The following is a 17,999-nucleotide window of genomic DNA, read 5'->3' as shown; positions in this document are numbered from 1 at the left end:
GGGCAACTGGCAGTTGTTGGGCCTCCTATTACTCTTGATAATGTTCTTTTGTTCATTAAGACTTTTTGGGTTGCTAGTGACAGAAATCAACTCTAACTGGCTTGTGCAATAGGAGAATTCCTTCATTCACAAAGAGCATACTTAAGTCAGAGAACTGACAGAAGAGCCTCAGGGTCTTTAACCAGAACCAAAGTCACAGATTCCTCTGTCTCCACTTGACTTTATTCAGCAAGCATATCCTCTCCATATATCTATTAGCAACCCCAGATAAACACCATCCAGTCTTGGAAACCTCAGGGAATAGATTAGTCCCAAGGAAAGATTAAGACGGACATTTCTCAGACCACGTGCCCCCCTTGAGACAATCACAGTAACCAGTGAGATGTAGACCTGGAATACCACCTGTTAACCCTGTGGCCAGGGGACAATGTTTGTTACAGGAGAGGAGAAACAGAAAGCTTATTTTTCCAACAAAAATAATAACCTTTCACAGGCTGGTATAGGTGTGGCATTTATCAACATGTCTTTACCATAATGCCCTATTTTCAGCTAGGCTGGGGACAGTGGATTGCTCACTTCCAGATGTCACTGACGTTTTGAGGGATATCAAATTTCCCAAGATTCTGTGAGCAAAGTGAGTCTCTAGGTTACCTAGGAGCCTCTAGAATACAAGTCTATTAAGGAAGAAGATTATGTAATTCTGTTAGTAATGCCTGACAACAGTGGTTATGAGGGTGGTTCCAGAAAGAAATATATTTCCTTACCTTGAAGCTGCTGGAAGTCCTATAGAGCTGACACACAGGTCACATGAAGAGTAGTAAGGGAACAAGTGTCATGGAGGCATCATTCCTTTTGAACTGTCACGCTGATGACATATCTGCAGAAGAATGTGTAAAGATAAATGAAAAACAGTCTGATTTTTCTTAGTTCTCATTCCCTGAAAAAATGTTTTTGCCACCATCACATTTAAAACAGTGATTTTCAACCACTGTGCAGCAAGAAGTTTTAAAACATGCAATACTGACTATTTAGTCAGGGGCACTGTCTTCTTTTCCCTTAGATTAGCAAATAAAAAAATGACAACTGCCAACACAACAACAGTTACCAGGTGTAAATGAATCAATTTTTTACCTTTTTTTTGTCAGATCACCCAAAAATTATATTCTTTGGGGAGCTGAATTTTAGTAATTAGTTTATGTATACCTTGAGATGAAAAAGGTTGAAAATTGCTGCATTAAAAGATAGTAAAAATTCTAGAGCAAGTATAAATTGCTTCAAACATATTAAGATAGTTCTGTTTGTAAAATTTATTTTTGCAAAGATTAAAAAACCATGCCAAACTGATTGAAGACCCCTGTTGAGAACATTAAAACATTTATTGTGCAGCACTGTAATTTGTATCTGAAAAAACAAGCATCTGACCATGTTCATTTCTAAGCATATACAACTGTCACAGAAGAAACAATTAAGAAATTGTTTTGCATTCCATTGGAGGCTCACTTCTGTTTTAGAGAAGTACCCTAGCTATGGGGTATAGCCCCTCCATTGGCTGTTACTCTGCTTCTTGGCTTCTTAGATCGAAACCTCTAGCTCAAACTAAATCATCCCATCTTTAACCATGCTGTAAGCAAAAGTTTGTCAGCTGAGATAGTTTCCTAGCTGTTACACACATGTTCAAGCCAAAAAAAAAATGAATTGTTATGATTCATTCTTATCTGAATGGGTCTCCTAAGAAAAGATTACTCTGAGCTTCTGCCTTCCTGCTTTGGGGCCTCCTTCCAGAGACTTATCTTCCTGACCCCCTTTATTCTCAGAGCAACCCAGAGCTTCCCAAGGTTTCTATTCAGAGGCTTCAACTTTGTTAGTTTCTAAGAAAGTTTAAAGTCTACCCACCACCTGAATCTTTTCCCTCTGTGTCTGTGCACTGTGAGGCAGATGTAGTGTTAAATCACTACCCCATTTATCAAACAATGACCCATCCTTGGGACTGTGTGGTGCTCTAAATCACAGTCAAAGACAAGCCTCATCTAAATGGCCACATTTTTGTTAGTCAAGATTAATGAAAGAAATGAATGATTTAAGAAAAGTATTCATATCTAACAGCCTCAAGGTTCAGAAGTAATGACTGAAAGCTAATTATAGAAAGACTGAAAGGGGTTATAACCCTTAGGATTTGATTTTTTAAAATATATTTTTTACAGAGAGGAAGGGAGAAGGAGAGGGATAGAGAGTTAGAAACAATGATGAGAGAGAAACATTGATCAGCTGCCTCCTACAAACTCCCTACTGGGGATGTGCCCTCAACCAAGGTACATGCCCTTGACCGGAATTGAACCTGGGACCCTTCAGTCCGCAGGCCGACGCTCTATCCATTGAGCAAAACCGGTTAGGGCCGATTTTTTAAAAAAATCCTAAAATTCCATGGAGTGTTCTCCAAATTATTAAAAATCCCTTTTAAGGAAGTGAAACTCAATGAGCTATTCCTGTACTCCTTTCTCATTCCGTCACTGAAAAAAAAAATGTATTTTTATCATTATGTGAATAAAACTCCCTCTGGAGTATTTTCTCCCTCCCTTTATTGAAATATAAGTGAATCATCAATGTACATCTTCATCAATATTCTCAAAGTAAACATGGTCATGTAATGAGGAACCAGATCCAAAACAAGAGATTATCCCAACCCTTAAAAACCCCTCATGCTTCTTTCCAGTAAGTATACTCTCTACCCTGGGAAACAGCATTCTGCATTCTATCATATGTATTTTGGCCCTTTTTGGAAATGCATATCCCTGTCCAATATTTATTCTTTGTGTCTTTCTTCTTTCACTCAACATAATGTTGAGTGAGATTAACCCACGTTGATTCATGTAACTATAGTTTGATTATTGTCGTTGCTCTTTAGTCCTTTTTACACACATAGAACACAATCTATGTGTCCATTCTGTTATTGATGGACATTTGTTTTTGTTTTTTTCAGATTTGGCTTGACTATACAGTTCTACTATATTTCTTCCTGCATCCTCATGCCTCTACCATGATCATTTCTCTTCTGCATGAAGAACCCCCATTACAATTACCTTGCGTGAAGTTCTGCTGATGATGAAGAATCTCGGTATTTAAATGTCTTTATTTAACCTGAACTTTGAAAGACAATATTACTAGATACAGAATTTGAGGTAGGAAATTCTTTTCTTTCAGCTATTTGAATATGATTTCCATTATTTACCAGATTCCATAATTTTACTGAGAAGCCAGTTGCTTTGATACAGTTTCTTTGAAATCAAAGTCCTTTTTAACTGACTTTTAAAAATATATATATTTTATTGATTTTTTACAGAGAGGAAAGGAGAGGGATAGAGAGTTAGAAACATCGATGAGAGAGAAACATCGGTCAGCTGCCTCCTGCACACTCCCTACTGGGTATGTGCCCGCAACCAAGGTACATGCCCTTGACCGGAATCGAACCTGGGACCCTTCAGTCCTCAGGCTGACGCTCTACCCACTGAGCCAAACTGGTTAGGGCCTTTTTAACTGACTTTAAGATTTTTCTCCTTCTATTTGGCTTTCAGTAGCTTTATTATAATTTTCCTTCGTGTAATTTTCTTTATATTTTCCTACTTGGCATTCATAACACTTCTTAAATCTATGGCTGGATGTTTTTCAGCAGTTTTGAAAAATTATCAGCCATTCTTTCTTCAAATATTGCATCTGCCCCATTCTCTCTCCTAGAATTGCACTTACACATGTCCTATGTCTGTTATCTCGGCACTTTCCTTTGTCTTGCTATATTTTATTCTGGATAATTTTTACTGATTTACCTTCCAATTCACTAATTACCTCTTGGCTATGTCTAATCTGCTATTAAACCCATCTACTGATTTTTAAAAATTAATCATTGTATTTTTTTATTCTAGAATTCCAATTCAATTATTTTTTCAGACTCACTTTCTGCTGGAACTTTTTACCTTGTCCTACACTTCCTTGAAATTATTCATCATAGCTATTTAAAAGCCCATGTCTGGTAACTCTAATAAATGTTTTCTACAGGTCTCTTTCATCCCCGCTCCCCACCCCGAGTGTTTTTTCACTTCACTTTTGATCATTTGGTCTTGCCTAATGGAAAGGCTGACAATATTTTACTAAATGCTAGTGTTAAGAATATTTTAAAACAGTTTTAAGTTTTTGTTGATGTTACCTTCCTGAACCAGGCATTTACTTTGCTTTGTAGGTCACTTTATTCTAATCTGTGGGACGGAACTGACATTAGAGTTTGTTTCAGTCTCTGTAGGGGCTGATTCTATTCATTCTTATTCCTAAACTGTAATCCTTTAGGGGGGTCCCAAATGAATGTCTTGATTATTTAGCAGATCCTTAATACCTTCAAACTCCAATTCTAATTTTTGTTCCTTCAATTTCATAAAACTGCTAAAAGCTGCCCTCAGTTTCTCAATTTCTTGGCTCCTTTTAAAGTGGGAAATAGCTCAATGGGAAAAGCAGCTCCAAATGTTAGGCTCATCTCTTCGTTCTGTTATTTTGAAGTTATTGGTGCCTTACGCCTCTGCAATGCCATCACAATTATTTTTTAAATTTATCCAGATGTTAAGTTGCTATTGTAGGAGTGTTGGTCAGGTAGAAGCTATTCAGTCATAGCTGGAAGGGAAAGTTAATCCTCCTCTAGAGATTATCATCTTAACATTGATCATATCTAGACTGACCTGAGCAATTTGAGTGTTTAACTTATTAATACTAAGGAATGACAAGGTTCAAATTAATACTTAGAAATAATACTTTAAAAAGTCTTTTAAAAGCAACACTAAATATGAGCTCTTATTCAGACTGCTAATGGGCACTTACTTTTAAATTTAAACTCTTTGCATATCTCACTCTTAAATAATGCAATGATAAACATCTATGGATATGCACTTTTATGTCATGATGTCCTGAGTAAACTTCTAAAAGCATAATTTCTTGGTCAAAGTTATGGACATTTTTAAAGCTCTGCCACATTTTGGCCTATTGTCTCTAGAAAGATTTGGCTATTACATGGTAATAATTAAACTTAATTTTCTGTGTATCTAAAAATTTGTATTTTTTTAATTTTAGAAGACACAGGAAAATATTTTTATCCTGGAAAATATTTTTCCCTACCCATCCAGCTATAAATTTTTATAACGGAAATTTTTATTTTATTCTTCACACACAGCAAAAGATCTCTTTGAGCATTATTCAAAATATATCAAATTTCATCCATAAAAGGCCATTTGTTCCTGGCAACATGTTTGAGTTTATAATATCAAAGAGGGGGTTCCCCTGAAATTCACATTATAACCTTAAATGCTTCAATAATTGCTGAAGTACAGATCTTGTGAGCAAAGAATTTTAAACATAGTTTGACATTTCCAACATATTTGGGTGATATGACAGTGTTCATGCTCTTCTGTTGCCACCCACTGGAAAGCTCCATTGGAGATGTTTAATACGGGTCAATATATGGCTTGGTTCAGTTCATATGAAGTAGAAAAAACTTGGGTTCTGCACTTTGGAATGACAGGGCCAAACATCGTGTGGCTACCTCTTTAAAAGCTACAAGAATAGGGGGTGGCCTAAGGCACCTCAACCAGGGAGGCTGACTTCAAATTACCAGACACGTCTATTATGAAGTGCTGAAAGGGGAAAGAAAAACAAATAATAAAGTTACAAAACAAAGTTTATTTTATCAAAATTAAAACTGCTTCCTTCTCTGCACTTAAGAGTAACCTTGAGATGGAACGGGCTGAGGGTTACATTGCTATAATCCCTTAGCAGTTGGTTCCACAGCAGGGGGTGCTGCTATAGACAAAATTATAGGGTTAGGAATGTTCACAATTCAGTGACCTGATTGGCTGACTATTCCTCAGGGCTCTTGAATCAAATATTTATACATCTAAATGGGAGCAAAGAAAGGAAAATGGTTCATAAAGAGAGTCCCAGAGCATGTATTATTGAAATAACAGATGGAATATTATATTTTTGAAACATTCTTTCTATAAAGAAGTCTTTTGAAGTGTGTTTTGGTAGGATAAGCTGAGCCAAGAGTGTTGGAGAGAGACAGAAAAAAAAATGGTTTTATTTTCAAATGGTTGGTGTCAGCAGTGTACAAAGTTAGCACTTCCCCAAAACGGCACGTCTCAAATGCACTGCGGGGCAACGTGTTTGCAAAGTCTCTGCTTTACATGGACGTCCCAGGGGAGGAATCATTCAGAAAACACTTGCTTGTCACTGCTCACTTTGTGCCTAGAGTCTCCCAGACCTTGACCTCTCAAATCTTTGCCAAGGGGGTATGGCCCCTCCCCACTGATTTTTCATGTTTCCTAAACTGATTGAAACCTAAGCTAACTTTCAGGGCATTGTCTCATAAAAGCTACTGGCCATCTATTAGCTGAGATTTTGGTAACAAGCAGATTAAGATTGTGGATTTTATGCTATATGGGCAATATTGCTGGATCATCTAGTCGAGGTTTAAGAATAAAAATGGAAGCATGCAAGATAAGGCAAAAAACAGGAAAGCCAGGCAGAAGACCAAATGAAAAATGTATCACATTTGCTTTATTTTCCTCTACGTGGAAGCCTGAATCCATGACAGAATCAATAGTTCAGAATGATTCTGTTGTCTTTCCAGGAAAAATATCCCATTACTAAGCAATCAGTTAAAGTGCTCCATGGCCAGTCCAACTTCTCCATCATTTAGCTCTCAGGGCATGGTTAAGGACATGCTAGTCTCATCTGTGGACTGGATGTGCTATATGATGATGAGATTTATGCATGACAACTGGCAGTTACTCTGGCCAAGGAAAGAGAGAAATCACAGGAACATAGTTATTTTGACTTTGTATCCAGACATGATCTCTATCCATGATGGGGATCTGAATGTAATTCCTGGTCGAGCTATTGTTATGAGGAACAAAAGGAAGAGTATCCTGGGAGAAGGGGTAATGCTTATGATGTAATAAATAAAGGAAGTTCATTCCTGTTGAAGCCCAAGCTATTGATATTTGCTGATCGGGTGATCCAGGTATTGATGAGTTCTAGGATTTGACTTTTTTGTACAGGTCCTGAACATCAAACAATAGCCAGTTGGCAAAGGGTAAAAAGCCAGTAATCTATGGCTTCTGAAAAATCAGAGTTACAACCAGATAGCAACCTCTGCCAAAAGAAAGAGGCTATAAGAGAAAAAGAGAAAGCAACTCATTTCCACCCACCTGTGGGGCCACGTCAGAGCAAAGTAAGAAAATGCTTGGGCAATGCCTCCTTGGGCGATAGCTTCTGCTCAGGGAGTTGACTCAGAAAGCATCAGAGGCTCAGGGCTCCAGCCGGCAGCAGAAAGGACTCTTGGCAGAGCTGTTTCCTGCACCTCTTTTGATCATAGGGCTCAGGCTTGGAAAGGTTTTCACCAGTCTTGTGGTTTCCTGGTCGTGCGTCAATACATTCTGGCTGAAATACTTCACTTCCTTCGGGCCAGCCCCTCCACCAATGGCTCCTGGCTCCCTGGTTCACTCTCTCCAGCTTTGAACTAGACTCCAAGGACACTGCTGGCTGCAGCAAGAACCTTGAATGAGAGGCCTACAGCTGGATGCGAGCCCTCCCCTCTTTGCAACGGGGATCCTAAGTGGGGAAAAAATAGGTTTAATGGAACCAAAAGTCCATTGAAGCATCGAAGCGTAGAATATTATATCTGGTTCCCACACAATTTCTTTTAAAAGACAGTCTGCAATAGAATCAACTGGACAACTGGTTAAATTATAGAAGTTCCCAGACCTTCTAAACCAGAATCTCTGAGTGGATACTGGGAGTCAGTGTTTTTAAGAATCTCCTTCACAATTCTGACACACAGTCACTGCCTAGTATAATAGACCCAATTTCATAAATTAGGAAACTCTGGCCCAGAAAAACAGGCCCTAACCACGGAATGTTCCTATGTGCTTCGACCCCATGGATCTCTCTAAACAGGACGCATTCTGCTACATAGGATCCTTTTTAAAATCTACCACTCTCAACTCAGGTAGTATTAGAGAAAAATGTGTAAATTCAGAACAGCTTTCAGTAAAGATAGTGCTTTTGTTCATCTGTTTTTGGTGAGGACTCTGGCAATTCGGACAACTCACATATACGAAAAAGGAATTTCTCAGACACGTTAGTGAGTAATAATTACATACAGTCATTTAAAAATTTCAGGGTTAGCTAGAACAAGGTTTCTGATGGATTATGTGGGGGGAGTGGTGTGGTGTCAGAAGGATTGAAAAGAAGACCAAAGAATTTCCCAATGAAAATGGATTAACTGTCCTCTTGAACTGGATGGCATTAGAAACACTAGATTCTGCAATGGATCAGAACCATCATAAGCTGAAAATAGCACCAGGAATACTATATGCTTTTATCATTCATGTTTTATAGACCAGAGTTTAGATTGTGCAAAAGCATAATCCCATGTGACTAAGTACTTAGTGGTAAATGCATGGAAGAAATTTTTTTTTAGTAGAATAAAATTGTGGTTGCTAATACAACTTTTGGAGTAAGATATACTATATGAATCAAAACCCCAGCTCTACTATTACTAGCTGTGTGGCCTTGAAGAAGTTACTTAACTTGAGTTTTAATTTCCTCATCTATAAAATGAAGCCTGACAAGGGCTTTTCGGAATATTAAAGCATGGCGGGGAGGAGAGGATTGGGGAGGGGGGTGCTGAGGTTATTGAAGAAAACAAAAGGCAAAGAGAAAAATGCAGATGAACTAAGATGACCAAAGGAGAAGACATCTAGACTAATAAAGCTAAAAGAGAAACACACTAAAAATATTTGTATGGTAATTAATCTAAAATCTCAAGCTAAGTTTTGTCACCCATCCCCAGAGTCCAGTGCCCACAGACACTCTACCTAACCCTAGGAGAATGTATAGACTGTGAACATGGCTAGAATATATGCATTGGGTCAGCTTCATAAAATTAAGGATTGATTTTTATGTGTTTTTTTTTCACTCTCATGACCAGAGTTTAGTTGTGAAATTAATGAATGCATTTGGTGGGATTAAATAAGGGCCCAAAGCCTTGATATTTCAATAGGGGAGGAGGCTGGTGAATACATAATGAATATAGAAATAACTCTGTGTCTTCTGGATGATGGCTCTACTGTGTGCAACTATGATTTTGAAAGCCATGGTAACCAAGAGATGAGGAAAGTTTCCCTTCAACTCTACATTGAAACCAATGTACCTGGAGAACAATTGCCTAGAAGGAAGTTCTGATATTAGCAACACATTGCCAAATAAATAGAAGGTGATACTGTTAGTATCTCAAATTAGATGAAGTCAAGAAAACCAAAAGTTTGCCCTGAATGTTTTAAAAAATATTGCTACAATGTAATAGTCTTGCTGGATAGGTATTAAAAATAGACAGAACTTTAATAAAATCCTTCTTGTATTATTAGAGTTAAAGTTTAAAGCCACTAAATTTTTAAAAGGAAGTAAGGGTGCAGGGGGTAAGGAGGGAGGAAGGGAGGAAAGAAGAGAGAAAGGAGAGAAAAGGGGGAAATAAAGGAAGGAAGGAAGGGATGCAAGGAGGGAGACAGGGAAGGAAGTAAAATCAACAAACAGAGCATAGGATCATATACTTAAACCAAATTGTAAGTTAGCTGAAATCTGAATTATTTTCTCTTAAAATATCCTTAGTAAAACAAATCAAGTTAGGGGCTATAAAATGAGTCAAACTGTCACAAAGAACAAAAGTAGTTCCCACTTCACAGCTCTCTGCTGTGTACCCAGAGCCTTGATCGGTGAGAGTGGCACGCATGTTGGTTATGAGCTTAAGCTTGGGGTCAGAGAGATGACAATTTCTCTAATTCTGTGATTTCAAACAAGCCACCTATCCTGACTGAGCCTGTTATTTTGATGTTTCTGCAAAAGGGAGTTAAGATGACACACCTCACAGGAGTTTTGTAAAGTTTGGTCCAGAATCTGGTACACTCTTAGGCTCCACAAATGATGACTACCATTTTTATCATCATCATCATTAATATTATTGAGATACTGAAATATCTGAGATTTGTGATTTAAAAATGAGCTGTATGATTTGGTCTGAAAAATGGAGCTGGGTAATGTATTCATTGCTAGACCCCCTGAGAAAAAAGATCTGAACACTACTCTCCTGCAGCAGTTGGGATGGTTACAGTTAGCTTTTATATAGCCTTATGCTTCACAAACTGCATGCAACTTTTGCTATCCTTTGCAATCGACCTCCTGGTTACACAGAATAAATTTTACCTTTTGCTGATGGAGCAACGAGAGCAAAGAAAAATAAAATATTTGGCCTTGGATCATAAGATGAGCTGTAATTATCGTAATTCCCCAAATCCCAGTCCCGGGTTCAGCCAAACAAACTAGGGTTTCCATGAGGTTTAACAGTGAGTCAACCCTGGAGACATTTGGGACAATTTTAAATCCAAGAATACTTTGTGTTTCTTATTTTATAAAAAAAGAGTGAACTGAAACTGAGGAATAGGGAATGCAAGGCAGTGTTGTGAAGGAATTAAGGAGTTTTTAGGCTCTGCTGTAAAAACAAAGTTGATTTGATTCATGAGCTATAGGAAGATTATTCTGCCAACAGAGAACTAAAGAGTGAGGTCAGTTTCAGAGAAAAATGATTAACATAGTCTGTGTGGTTACTAAGGTGGTTGCATGGAGACCTAAAATTTTTTAAATAAAATAAGAAATGCTGAATCCAGTTCTGAGAGGTTACAGAATAGACTAGAAAGAACACAGAGTAGGAATAAAGAGTCCTGGCTCTGTCCATTAGTAATTAAACTGCTTTATGGAAATCACATAAATTTTTAAAGTGAAGATCTCTAAGTTAACCCTACAGAATGGTTACACAGACATAATAAAAGTGTCTTTTTGAAGAGTGTTTTAAAAACCTCTTCCACTCAAAAAAATACCTGTTAAAAATGTAGCCCTAAGTCTCATTCTTTTCTTACCCACAAATAGATATTAATCACTAGGTATTAGATATTATAATGGATTCAAAGACCTACCTACAAAACATGGATTTGATGCTTGGGAAATTGAGTTAGAGAGTAAAACATAAAAGGACAGAATTATATGAAAATAAATCAAGACATAACTTGATAAATTACTGAAAGATTGCTACAGAAGACTGCTATAGAGATCCATTCATATTTATGAGAAACTGCTGAAAGCTGGCACAGTGATTAAGGAAAGCAAAATAAAAGGAGGTTGGATTTGATATCAGACATGAAGGACATGAATTGTTAAAATGGAAATGAGGGGGTCTTTATATTATACTGAAGAATTAGAAGTTTACGGACACTGGAGAGTATCTAAAAATGTTTTCATGGAAATGAATCTTTAGGAAGACTCATTCAGCAAATATAGTTTGGAAGGAGAGTATAAGCAAAGAGACTCATAATACATTTGTGATAGTTCAAATATCAAATACAGTGATAATTGTTAGAATTAAAATGAAACAAAGTTTGTGAGAGATCTTTTGAGCGATTTCTTGAAAAAGAAAATCTACACAATCTGACAATTGACTGGAAGGAGAAAGTAAACGTCAGGGTAAAAATTAGGCAACAATGACTAGTTTTAAGCCTAAGTTTAGAGAAGCAGGTACCATACATTGACCTGGGATATTAAAGGAGAATGTTTTGGTAAATTTTCAGTACAGTACTTAGGGCACAGTAGTAACTCTAGAAATTAGTACTGGCAGGTATGCTCAAAGATGTCACAAGAAATCAAGGGTAGGCTAGAGAGAATCAGAGACCAGGAAACAAAAAGTTAGGGCCATATTTGGCAAATCCCATTGTCTGTAAATATGTTCTCTACCTTGCAGACAAGGCATCATCCACAATGACATACGCAGCATATCTTCACATGACTTGAGAAAAATGAATAGCAGTTTGCTTATATATTACCAAAACTCAGGTGCCATAATGTTGTTCAAAGTGTATGTGGAGTATGTCAATAAAATAACTTTTGTTAGAGCACATTTTAAGAATGATGACTTATAATCCTAATAACTGTTAAAAAATACCTTAATAATTGTGGTAGGCAGAATAACATTCCCCCAAAGATGTCTAATCCTTGGAACCTATGAATATGTTACCTTCATGGCAAAAGGACTTTGCAGAGGTAATAAATTTAAGAACCTTGAGATGGGGAAATTATCCTGGATTGTCAGTAGGTCCCGATATAATCACAGTGTCCTTTTTTGGTCAAGGGGGTGATGGTTAGAAGAATCAGAGTTAGAAATAGATTTGAAGATGTTATGCTTCTTACTTTGAAGACCGAGAAGTGGCTATGAGCCAAGGAATGCATGCGACCTCTAAAAACTGGAAAGGGCAAAGAAACACATTCTCCCCTAGAGCCTCAAAAAGGAATGCAGGCCTGTCAACACATTGATATTAGCCCAGTGAGATTCTTATTGAACTTCTGACCTATAAGATTGTAAGATAATAAATTTGTGCTTTTAAAGCCACTAAGTTAGAGATAACTTGTTACAGAAGCAACAGGAAACTCATACAATAATATTACATACATTTTCTGAGCGACACATGCTCATTATAGAAAATTTAGAAATTATTAAAAGATATGGCAGCAACCTAAGTGTCCACCAAAGAGTGAATGGATAAAGAAGTGGTGCATATACACAATGGAATATGACTCAGCCATAAAAAAGAATGCAATCTTGCTATCTGAACAACATGGGTGGACCTAGAGGATATTATGCTGAGTGAAATAAGTCAAAGGGAGACAAATGCCATATTATTTCACTTATAGGTGGAATCTAAAAAACAATATAAATGAACAAGTAGAATAGATACAGAGAACATATTGATGGTTGTCAGATGGGAGGGGGTTGGGAGAAGGGTGAAAAGGTGAAGGGATTAAGAAGAACAAATTGGTAGTTATAGAATAGTCACAGGGATGTAAAGTACAGTATAGGGAATATGGTCAATAACCTATATATATAAAAGGCTAATATGCTAAGTGTCCCTCTGACCGTCTGACTGGTTGCTATGATGCACACTGACCACCAGGGGGCATATGCTCAACACAGGAGCTGCCATGATGTGCACTGGTCATTTAAAAAGAAACGGCACCTGGCACCGACAAAGTAACACTCAGCTTCCCCCAAGTGGGACACAGGCCCTGCCACCACCTGGAGCAACAGCCCTCCAAATTGCAGCCAATGCTGCCAAGACTCCATGGCGCAAAATGCGGCTCACAGCCCAGTCTGAAAACGGTCACTGTGGGTGCCAAGTAATGACGTCATGTAGCAATGCCTGGCTTCCTCTCCCTAGCGACTAGCCTCGTTGGAGTTTCTTCAGCCCAGGAACACAACTTGCTTTATAGCCAGGTGGAAACATTTTACACTTTAACCAAATGTCCTGTGAAGCATTTTCCGGTGCCTCATCTCATTTGATCCTCACAGAAGTCCTGGAGTAGGTACACAGGAGACTAGAAGAATCCTATTTTCTTTTCATTAGTCAGAAAACGGAGATTTAGAAAGTTAAGAAACTTGACCCAACTGAAAAGAAGAAAGAAATGGTGGACCTTGAAAATGACTTCAGGTTTTCTCACTGTACGGAATATAGTCAAACACAGCTGCAGTTAAATATTTTACCCTTTGTTCTTCCTGCGTGATCTACAATAATCTGCTTCATGTTGATATTTACTGCTGTGTTGCTCACAATTACCTGAAAGAGAAGTTGGGGGGCTTCACTGAGCTGGAAAAAGTTTAGCTACATAAGAAAGCAGGTCTAATTAAGCAAGTTTATTCTATAATCTATAAAAGGCTAAGTTGACTCATGCATGTGCGATACATATAAAGCTCTCACTGGCGCAATTGCAGGTGTGTGTTTCGATCTGTCATTGTCAATCGTGAATTTGGTTGACACTTCTATTATAGAGAAAGGGAAAATATTGATATTAAAATTTTCTTCTAATTAATTTCCTTTCAATGTGCACAAATCCATGCACTGGACCACTTGTAATAACTATGAATGGTATCAAGATGGGAACTAAATTGATTGGGGTGGTCACTTAGTAAGTTATATAGCATCTAATCACTGGGTTATACACCTGAAACTAACATAATATTGTATCTCAACTATAATTGAAAACTACAAAAGTCAAATAGACACACACACACACACACACACACACACACACACACACACACGAACAATAGATCACTTGACATTTGAAGAAAGCCTCCAGTATAAAAGACAGAACAATGTAGAGTAGAGAGGGGGCGGGGAGGGAAAGAAACTCAGAAGAAATAAAAGGCCCTAGTTGGTTTGGCTCAGTGGATAGAGTGTCAGCCTGCAGGCTGAAGGGTCCAGGGTTCGATTCCAGTCAAGAGCACGAACCCCGGTTGCAGGCTCTTGGCCCTGGTCAGGGGCATGGGGGTGGCAACCAATCAATGTGTCTCTCTCACATCAGTGTTCCTCTCTGTCTCTCCCTCTCCCTTCCACGCTCTCTAAAAATCAATGGAAAAAATATCCTCAGGTGAGGATTAAAAAAAAAAAAAAAAGAAAAGCAAGACAGCATCACAAGTAAATTTTATTTTTAAATTGTGTTCTAAAATCCTGAGATAGAAGTTAAACTATCCATGAAACAAGAACAGGATGATATAAATAGGGAAAAATTAGAGAAAAGAAACACCTAGAAGGTTTAGTATCTAATTAATTAATGAATACATGTTTGACAGAAATAGAATAGAAAAATGGAGAGGATGTTTCATTGACTAATTTGGATAAAGTGTTGTTTTTTTTAAAATTGAGATTGCTCACCAAGTATCTATTCAGTAAAAGAAAAAAGTGCAAAACCAAGGCACAGTATTGAAATATTTTAAAACACTGGGATAAAAAGACAGTACTAAAAGTTTGGAAAGAGGAAAAAGAAAAACAGATCATATAAGGATAAAAAAAGAATACTTTTTATAAAAGCAAACCCTGAGGGAATTAAGATGAATCTCAATTAATCTAAATGACACTCAAAACAGAATTCAACACCTTTTAAGAAAAAAAACGGAATGCACAAAATCATCTCTAATATTTCCAATGTCCAGCAACCAATCGAAGAGGACTAGATTGGCAAAAAAGCTTGGAAATATGACTCATATCATTAGCCTGGGGAAATATCAAAATTCAAAATATGAGGTACAATTTCCACTGAATGCATATGGATTTCACATTGTTGTAAAGTCGAAAAATAGTATGTCTAACCATTGTAAGTAGGGGACTATTTGTGTGTGAGTGTGCATGTGTGTACATATATGTATATACATATACACATACATATATATAGTAATATAATACTTACAATCCCATATAATAAACGGCCAATATGCAAATTGACCGAACGGCAGAACAACCAGTTGCTATGACACGCACTGACCACCAGGGGACAGATGCTCAATGCAGAAGCTGTCCCCTGGTGGTCAGTGCGTTCCCACAGGGGGAATGCCGCTTAGTCAGAAGCCCTGAGCTGGGCTCACGGCTGGCAAGTGCAGCGGTGGTGGTGGGAGTCTCTCTACCTCTGAGGCAGCCTTAAGGAGCAGTGAGCCCAGCTTCTGGCTGGCAAGCGCAGCGGCGGTGGCAAGAGCCTCTCCCACCTCTGCTGCAGGCGGGCAGTAAGGAGCAAGTGGTCCAAGACTGCAAGAGTGCTGGGCTGCGAGAGCCCTGCCGGACTGTGAGAGCAATGTCTTGACTGCCAACTTAGGTCTGATCCTCAGGGGAATTGGGCCTAAGCCAGCAGGCGGACATCCCCCAAGGGGTCGCAGACTGCGAGAGGGCACGGGCTGGGCTGAGGGACCCCTGCCCTCCAGTGCACGAATCTTGTGTACTGGGCCTCTAGTCCTATCTAATAAAAGAGAAACATGGCAATTGGCGTACGACCGCTACCCTTCCCATTGGCTATTCAGCGAGATATGCAAATTAACTGCCAGCCAAGATGGCGGCCGGCAAACAGGCAGCTTGAAACTAACATGAGGCTTGCTTGCCTCAGTGACGGAGGAAACCAACGTTCCCCGCCTGCCGCTGCAGGCCTCTGAGCGGGCAGTTTAAGAAACTCTGTAACAAATATAGAAGCTAAACAAAACCCCAGAAACCAGCTTTCAGCGAGCTGGGATCTCAGAGCTGAAGTTATACGTTGTTTCAATTATAGAACCTAAACAAGCCAGATACCTTCTTTCAGCAGCAGAGGCCTCAGAGCTGGAGCCAGAGCTAAAGCTGGCCCAGAATTTAAAAAAAAAGAAAAAAAGGAGCAGTTGGGAGCTTCAGTCACGCATCAGCCTGAAAACAGCCCTCAGCCCCTCACCCAGACTGGCCAGGCACCCCAGTGGGGACCCCCACCCTGAAGGGTGTGTGACCAGCTGCAAACAGCCATCATCCCCTCACCCAGGCTGGCCAGGCACCCCAGTGGGGCCCCCCACCCTGATCCAGGACACCCTTCAGGGCAAACCAGCCAGCCCCCATTCATGCACCAGGCTTCTATTCTATATAGTAAAAGGGTAATATGCCTCCCAGCAATGGGATCAGCGGAGCCGCAAGGCCTCCAGGCACCGGGATCCGCGTGACAGGGGGCAGCGCCCAAACCCCCTGATCGCCCTGCGGCTGTGTGTGTGACGGGGCAGGGACACAACCTCCCTATCGGCCCTGCTCTGTTCCTGACAGGGGAAGGCGCCCCAACCCCCTGATCGGCCCTGCTCTGTGCCTGATAGGGGGGAGCTCCCCAATCCCTGAGCGCCCTGCGGCTCTGTGTGTGACAGGGTGTGGCGCCCCAACCCCGCCCCCCCCACCGGCCCTGCTCTGTGTGTGACAGAGTAGAGCCATAACCTCCCCATCGGCCCTGCCCTGAGTGTGAGAGTGGTAGCGTCCCAACCCCCTGATCGGCCCTGCTTGGTGTGTGACAGGGGGTGGTGGCACAACCTCCCCATCAACCCTGCCTTGAGTGTGACAGGGGGCAGTGCCCCAACCCCCCAATTGGCCCTACCCTGAGCGTGCCTGAGGGTGGCATCGCAACCTCCCAATCCTCCCTGTTCTGTGCATGACAGGGAGCGGCGCCCCAACTCCCCAATCGGCCCTGCTCTGAGCCCACCCAGGGGCTGCACCTAGGGATTGGGCCTGCCCTCTGCCACCCGGGAGAGGCCTAAGCCAGCAGGGCATTATCTCCCGAGGCATCCCAGACTGCAAGAGGGCACAGGCCAGGCTGAGGGACACCCCTGCTCCCCCCCGAGTGCACAAATTTTTGTCCACCGGGCCTCTAGTTATATAATAAGAAACAAAAAGAATTTTTCAAAAATATGTTAAAAATCTGAACAGACCTTTTTCAAAAGAAAATACATAAATGGCTAATAAGCAGAAGTAAAAATATTCCACAACATCAGTAATCAAGGAAACAAAAAATCCACAATAAAGCATCACTATACATGCATTTAAAATGGCAAAATTTTAAATTATCAATATTCTTTTTTTTTTAAGTGAAATTCAATGGGAACTGTCATACATTGATGGTGGGAGTGTAAAATGGTATACTACTATGGAAAAACAGTTTGGCAACTTATATTAAAACTAGAGGCCCGGTGCACGTAATTCGTGCGAGGGTGGGGGAGGGTGTTCCTCAGCCAGCCTGCACCCTCTCCAATCTGGGACCCCTAGAGGGATGTCCGACTGCCCGTTTAGGCCCGAACGGGCAGTCGGACATCCCTCTCACAATCCAGGACTGCTGGCTCCCAACTGCTTGCCTGCCTGCCTGATTGCCCCTAACCGCTTCTGCCTGCCAGCCTGATCACCTCCTAACCACTCCCCTGCCAGCCTGATGGATGCCTAACTGCTCCCCTGCAGGCCTGGTTGCCCCCAACTGCCCTCTTCTGCCTGCCCGGTCACCCCTAATTGCCCTCCCCTGCAGGCCTGGTCCCTCTGAACTGCCCTCCCCTGCTGGCCATCTTG

At 40.2% G+C, this 17,999-nt stretch overlaps 1 long non-coding RNA gene across 3 annotated transcripts in view; it reads right to left on the bottom strand.

Annotated features, from left to right (window-relative positions):
- Positions 1-17,999, bottom strand: part of LOC118673775 — a 52,177-nt gene that overhangs the window by 28,039 nt on the left and 6,139 nt on the right. Inside the window, exons 4-5 of one of the 3 annotated variants that reach the window (XR_004973465.1) lie at positions 7,239-7,641; positions 765-877 (exon numbers count right to left, since the gene is read on the bottom strand). This is a non-coding gene — a long non-coding RNA (uncharacterized LOC118673775). Of the gene's footprint in view, positions 1-764; positions 878-7,238; positions 7,642-13,702; positions 13,743-17,999 lie in introns of those variants that run through there. The other 2 variants (XR_004973467.1, XR_004973466.1) reach the window with 2 other exon arrangements.

This window comes from Myotis myotis, unplaced genomic scaffold, assembly GCF_014108235.1.
Source record: "Myotis myotis isolate mMyoMyo1 unplaced genomic scaffold, mMyoMyo1.p scaffold_m19_p_18, whole genome shotgun sequence".
Classification (NCBI taxonomy): Eukaryota; Metazoa; Chordata; class Mammalia; order Chiroptera; family Vespertilionidae; genus Myotis; species Myotis myotis.
Note: the sequence above shows the minus strand (reverse complement) of the source record. Positions and strands in the feature narration are given on the sequence as shown.